Below are 6,000 nucleotides of genomic sequence, written 5' to 3' on the forward strand. Positions count from 1 at the left end.
TATAAAAATACAGCATTATTTAATTACAGAAATAAATCAAACCGTTGCAAATAGCGAATGTTCCTTAAAGGTTGTTAGAAGCCAACGCTGCGCTTATCTGCAGCCAATAGCAGCATTTCCCTCCATCTGCAGCTAAAACAAAATATTATTTTCTCGTGCACATCACGGATCAATTGGACAGCTGCCTACATTACGGTAAAAGCATACCAGACCAGACACGAAGTTGTGGCACTTCAGAGCGTAGTTAACACAATCTAATACAAAGCATGGTCAGAAACTGTCAGTACAGCTAAGCTAAGTGTAAGAGCAGTAGAAACTGTCAGTACAGCTGAGCTAAGTCTAAGAGCAGTAGAAACTGTCAGTACAGCTGAGCTAAGTCTAAGAGCAGTAGAAACTGTCCGTACAGCTGAGCTAAGTATAAGAGCAGTAGAAACTGTCAGTACAGCTGAGCTAAGTCTAAGAGCAGTAGAAACTGTCAGTACAGCTGAGCTAAGTCTAAGAGCAGTAGAAACTGTCAGTACAGCTGAGCTAAGTCTAAGAGCAGTAGAAACTGTCAGTACAGCTGAGCTAAGTATAAGAGCAGTAGAAACTGTCAATACAGCTGAGCTAAGTATAAGAGCAGTAGAAACTGTCAGTACAGCTGAGCTGAGTATAAGAGCAGTAGAAACTGTCAGTACAGCTAAGCTAAGTATAAGAGCAGTAGAAACTGTCAGTACAGCTGAGCTAAGTCTAAGAGCAGTAGAAACTGTCAGTACAGCTGAGCTAAGTCCAAGAGCAGTAGAAACTGTCAGTACAGCTGAGCTAAGTCTAAGAGCAGTAGAAACTGTCAATACAGCTGAGCTAAGTCTAAGAGCAGTAGAAACTGTCAGTACAGCTGAGCTAAGTATAAGAGCAGTAGAAACTGTCAGTACAGCTGAGCTAAGTATAAGAGCAGTAGAAACTGTCAGTACAGCTGAGCTAAGTCTAAGAGCAGTAGAAACTGTCAGTACAGCTGAGCTAAGTATAAGAGCAGTAGAAACTGTCAGTACAGTTAAGCTAAGTCTAAGAGCAGTAGAAACTGTCAGTACAGCTGAGCTAAGTCTAAGAGCAGTAGAAACTGTCAGTACAGCTGAGCTAAGTCTAAGAGCAGTAGAAACTGTCAGTACAGCTGAGCTAAGTCTAAGAGCAGTAGAAACTGTCAGTACAGCTGAGCTAAGTCTAAGAGCAGTAGAAACTGTCAGTACAGCTGAGCTAAGTATAAGAGCAGTAGAAACTGTCAGTACAGCTGAGCTAAGTATAAGAGCAGTAGAAACTGTCAGTACAGCTGAGCTAAGTCTAAGAGCAGTAGAAACTGTCAGTACAGCTGAGCTAAGTATAAGAGCAGTAGAAACTGTCAGTACAGCTGAGCTAAGTCTAAGAGCAGTAGAAACTGTCAGTACAGCTGAGATAAGTCTAAGAGCAGTAGAAACTGTCAGTACAGCTGAGCTAAGTATAAGAGCAGTAGAAAATGTCAGTACAGCTGAGCTAAGTCTAAGAGCAGTAGAAACTGTCAGTACAGCTGAGCTAAGTCTAAGAGCAGTAGAAACTGTCAGTACAGCTGAGCTAAGTCTAAGAGCAGCAGAAACTGTCAGTACAGCTGAGCTAAGTATAAGAGCAGTAGAAACTGTCAGTACAGCTGAGCTAAGTATAAGAGCAGTAGAAAATGTCAGTACAGCTGAGCTAAGTATAAGAAAGTAGAAACTGTCAGTACAGCTGAGCTAAGTCTAAGAGCAGTAGAAACTGTCAGTACAGCTGAGCTAAGTCTAAGAGCAGTAGAAACTGTCAGTACAGCTGAGCTAAGTCTAAGAGCAGTAGAAACTGTCAGTACAGCTGAGCTAAGTATAAGAGCAGTAGAAACTGTCAGTACAGCTGAGCTAAGTATAAGAGCAGTAGAAACTGTCAGTACAGCTGAGCTAAGTCTAAGAGCAGTAGAAACTGTCAGTACAGCTGAGCTAAGTATAAGAGCAGTAGAAACTGTCAGTACAGCTGAGCTAAGTATAAGAGCAGTAGAAACTGTCAGTACAGCTGAGCTAAGTATAAGAGCAGTAGAAACTGTCAGTACAGCTGAGCTAAGTATAAGAGCAGTAGAAACTGTCAGTACAGCTGAGCTAAGTATAAGAGCAGTAGAAACTGTCAGTACAGCTGAGCTAAGTATAAGAGCAGTAGAAACTGTCAGTACAGCTGAGCTAAGTATAAGAGCAGTAGAAACTGTCAGTACAGCTGAGCTAAGTATAAGAGCAGTAGAAAATGTCAGTACAGCTGAGCTAAGTATAAGAGCAGTAGAAACTGTCAGTACAGCTGAGCTAAGTCTAAGAGCAGTAGAAACTGTCAGTACAGCTGAGCTAAGTCTATGAGCAGTAGAAACTCAGTACAGCTGAGCTAAGTATAAGAGCAGTAGAAACTGTCAGTACAGCTGAGCTAAGTATAAGAGCAGTAGAAACTGTCAATACAGCTGAGCTAAGTATAAGAGCAGTAGAAACTGTCAGTACAGCTGAGCTAAGTATAAGATCAGTAGAAACTGTCAGTACAGCTGAGCTAAGTCTAAGAGCAGTAGAAACTGTCAGTACAGCTGAGCTAAGTATAAGAGCAGTAGAAACTGTCAGTACAGCTGAGCTAAGTCTAAGAGCAGTAGAAACTGTCAGTACAGCTGAGCTAAGTATAAGAGCAGTAGAAACTGTCAGTACAGCTGAGCTAAGTCTAAGAGCAGTAGAAACTGTCAGTACAGCTGAGCTAAGTCTATGAGCAGTAGAAACTGTCAGTACAGCTGAGCTAAGTCTAAGAGCAGTAGAAACTGTCAGTACAGCTGAGCTAAGTCTATGAGCAGTAGAAACTGTCAGTACAGCTGAGCTAAGTATAAGAGCAGTAGAAACTGTCAGTACAGCTGAGCTAAGTATAAGAGCAGTAGAAACTGTCAATACAGCTGAGCTAAGTATAAGAGCTGTAGAAACTGTCAGTACAGCTGAGCTAAGTCTAAGAGCAGTAGAAACTGTCAATACAGCTGAGCTAAGTATAAGAGCAGTAGAAACTGTCAATACAGCTGAGCCAAGTATAAGAGCAGTAGAAACTGTCAGTACAGCTGAGCTAAGTATAAGAGCAGTAGAAACTGTCAGTACAGCTGAGCTAAGTATAAGAGCAGTAGAAACTGTCAATACAGCTGAGCTAAGTCTAAGAGCAGTAGAAACTGTCAGTACAGCTGAGCTAAGTATAAGAGCAGTAGAAACTGTCAGTACAGCTGAGCTAAGTCTAAGAGCAGTAGAAACTGTCAGTACAGCTGAGCTAAGTATAAGAGCAGTAGAAACTGTCAGTACAGCTGAGCTAAGTCTAAGAGCAGTAGAAACTGTCAGTACAGCTGAGCTAAGTCTATGAGCAGTAGAAACTGTCAGTACAGCTGAGCTAAGTCTAAGAGCAGCAGAAACTGTCAGTACAGCTGAGCTAAGTCTATGAGCAGTAGAAACTGTCAGTACAGCTGAGCTAAGTATAAGAGCAGTAGAAACTGTCAGTACAGCTGAGCTAAGTATAAGAGCAGTAGAAACTGTCAATACAGCTGAGCTAAGTATAAGAGCTGTAGAAACTGTCAGTACAGCTGAGCTAAGTCTAAGAGCAGTAGAAACTGTCAATACAGCTGAGCTAATTCTAAGAGCAGTAGAAACTGTCAATACAGCTGAGCTAAATATAAGAGCAGTAGAAACTGTCAGTACAGCTGAGCTAAGTATAAGAGCAGCAGAAACTGTCAGTACAGCTGAGCTAAGTATAAGAGCAGTAGAAACTGTCAATACAGCTGAGCTAAGTATAAGAGCTGTAGAAACTGTCAGTACAGCTGAGCTAAGTATAAGAGCAGTAGAAACTGTCAGTACAGCTGAGCTAAGTATAAGAGCAGTAGAAACTGTCAGTACAGCTGAGCTAAGTATAAGAGCAGTAGAAACTGTCAATACAGCTGAGCTAAGTATAAGAGCTGTAGAAACTGTCAGTACAGCTGAGCTAAGTATAAGAGCAGTAGAAACTGTCAATACAGCTGAGCTAAGTATAAGAGCAGTAGAAACTGTCAATACAGCTGAGCTAAGTATAAGAGCTGTAGAAACTGTCAGTACAGCTGAGCTAAGTCTAAGAGCAGTAGATTTGTGGGGTAGGACAATTAATAACAACCGAAGTGTCCGTAACTTCTTAATCGAAAGTGTATGTCTTCCGAACAGTTCAAACAAATAAATTATACATACATAAGTGTTCTGCGCTTGGGCATGTCTTTCACTGCAAACCCAGCATTCTCCAATCATTCCTATTTTCTGACTTTCTCTTAGTCTCCGCTTATGATTCACATATCTTAATGTCGTCTATCATCTGATTTCTTCTTCTGCCCCGAACTCTTCTCTCGTTCACCATTCCTTCCAGTGCATCTTTCAGTAGGCAGTTTCTTCTCAGCCAATGACCGAACCAATTCCCTTTTCGCTTTCTGATCAGTTACAGCATCATTCATTGCAACACAACTTCATTTCTTTGTCTCTCTGTTCACTTCACACGCTCCAGTCTTCTCCATCTCCACATTTCAAATGCTTCTATTAGTGCCTCTTCAGTTCTACGCAATGTCCACGTTATTATAAACAGTAATATTATAATTTGCATCATCGTAGAGGAAATGAATTCTCGAAACTCTATGAATCGTATAACGAGAAATATGTGCGTCTTTGTGATGCCGCTTTTTGGAGAAGTGTTCCTGAACTAAACTTACTACAGGCTACAGTTTCTCTCTTCCATGCTCCCAGGTGCTGGTGTTCAACCCGGATACTCCAAGTGGGGCCTCATTCAGAAACTGGTGGCTCCACGCGCCGAAGTGGGGCCACGCCGTGCCCAGGTCACAGCGCCGCTCTGCCTCGTGAACTGCGCCATTCCATCTCGGTGCGTCACTCGTCTTCTTAACAGCCAAGAACGCTTCAGTACTGACTCCAGGAAATACCTGGCCGGAAGTCTGGCAGCTAATATGATATTTGGAAATTAAAAACATGCCAATGCGTGCATTAGAAGATACAAGGAATACAGAGTGATGCGTTTCGAAAGACGTAAAATAAAAATGCTGCTTATAAAAATTGTTGCTATTTATTTTTTTAATAGTCTGTAAATACATCCTAGGAAGATGGAAGTTCTTCCACAATAAAGATCTAAACAAGCCACCATTAAGCACAGAACACAATTATTTATTTCGTGAGATTTATGTGAAGACTGGAATCCTGCGTTTGGTTGCTTTGAGTACAATTTAAATCAGAGCTGGGCACAATACGTGACTCTGAGAAATAAGCGCTGTGTGCTTTAAAGAGCGGGTCTTGCGAGCGCTGTGACGTAAGCATACTGTACGTCATTCAGGTCGGTGCAGTGGTGACTCTGCAGTATGATGGCGAACTATGAAGACGGAGCTTCCGCTCATACACTAAAGCGTCCCGCTACTCCCAATGCTTTTAATGTATCATGGGAGGAGGAGTTCTTTTTGGTAGAGAGCAGTGGATTAGCAAAGTGTTTAATTTGGCATAAAACACTCCAACTGATTAAGGAGTTCAATATCCAACGACATTATTCTTTACAACATGCTACTGAATATGACAAATATGTTTGTAATGAACGCCATAAATTAATGCAACAACTTAAAGACATTGACATTGGCAGTTTACATTATATTATATTATATTATATTATATTATATTATATTATATTATATTATATTATATTATATTATATTATATTATATTATATTATGTATTAACAGGATAATAATAATGCACTTAGTGAATCGGCCATGAGAATTAGCTACAAAATTTGCCACGAAATTGCAAAGGAATTGAAAACATTCAACGAAGGTCAATTCATCAAGCGATGTTTAATTATTTTGGCAGATGAACTCTGCCCACAGCAAGTAGGGGAAGTGGAAGCCATACGCCTGTCTCGTAGAACCGTGGTGAGGAGGTTGCAGTATGTGCGTATGGGTTATGTAATAAGCCT

The 6,000-nt window shown here is 40.9% G+C and overlaps 1 protein-coding gene across 6 annotated transcripts in view; it reads left to right on the forward strand.

The window, feature by feature from the left end:
• LOC138693781 (DNA mismatch repair protein Mlh1-like) overlaps positions 1–5,731 on the forward strand; it is a 142,232-nt gene extending 136,501 nt beyond the window's left edge. For 3 of the 6 annotated variants that reach the window (XR_011330437.1, XR_011330436.1, XM_069817584.1), the window contains one exon: positions 4,776–5,731. The gene's annotated coding sequence lies outside the window, so the exon portion shown is untranslated. The remainder of the gene's footprint in view (positions 1–4,775) is intronic. The other 3 variants (XR_011330440.1, XR_011330439.1, XR_011330438.1) reach the window with 2 other exon arrangements.
• Positions 5,732–6,000: the final 269 nt, after the last annotated feature.

Source organism: Periplaneta americana, unplaced genomic scaffold, assembly GCF_040183065.1.
Source record: "Periplaneta americana isolate PAMFEO1 unplaced genomic scaffold, P.americana_PAMFEO1_priV1 scaffold_21, whole genome shotgun sequence".
NCBI lineage: Eukaryota > Metazoa > Arthropoda > Insecta > Blattodea > Blattidae > Periplaneta > Periplaneta americana.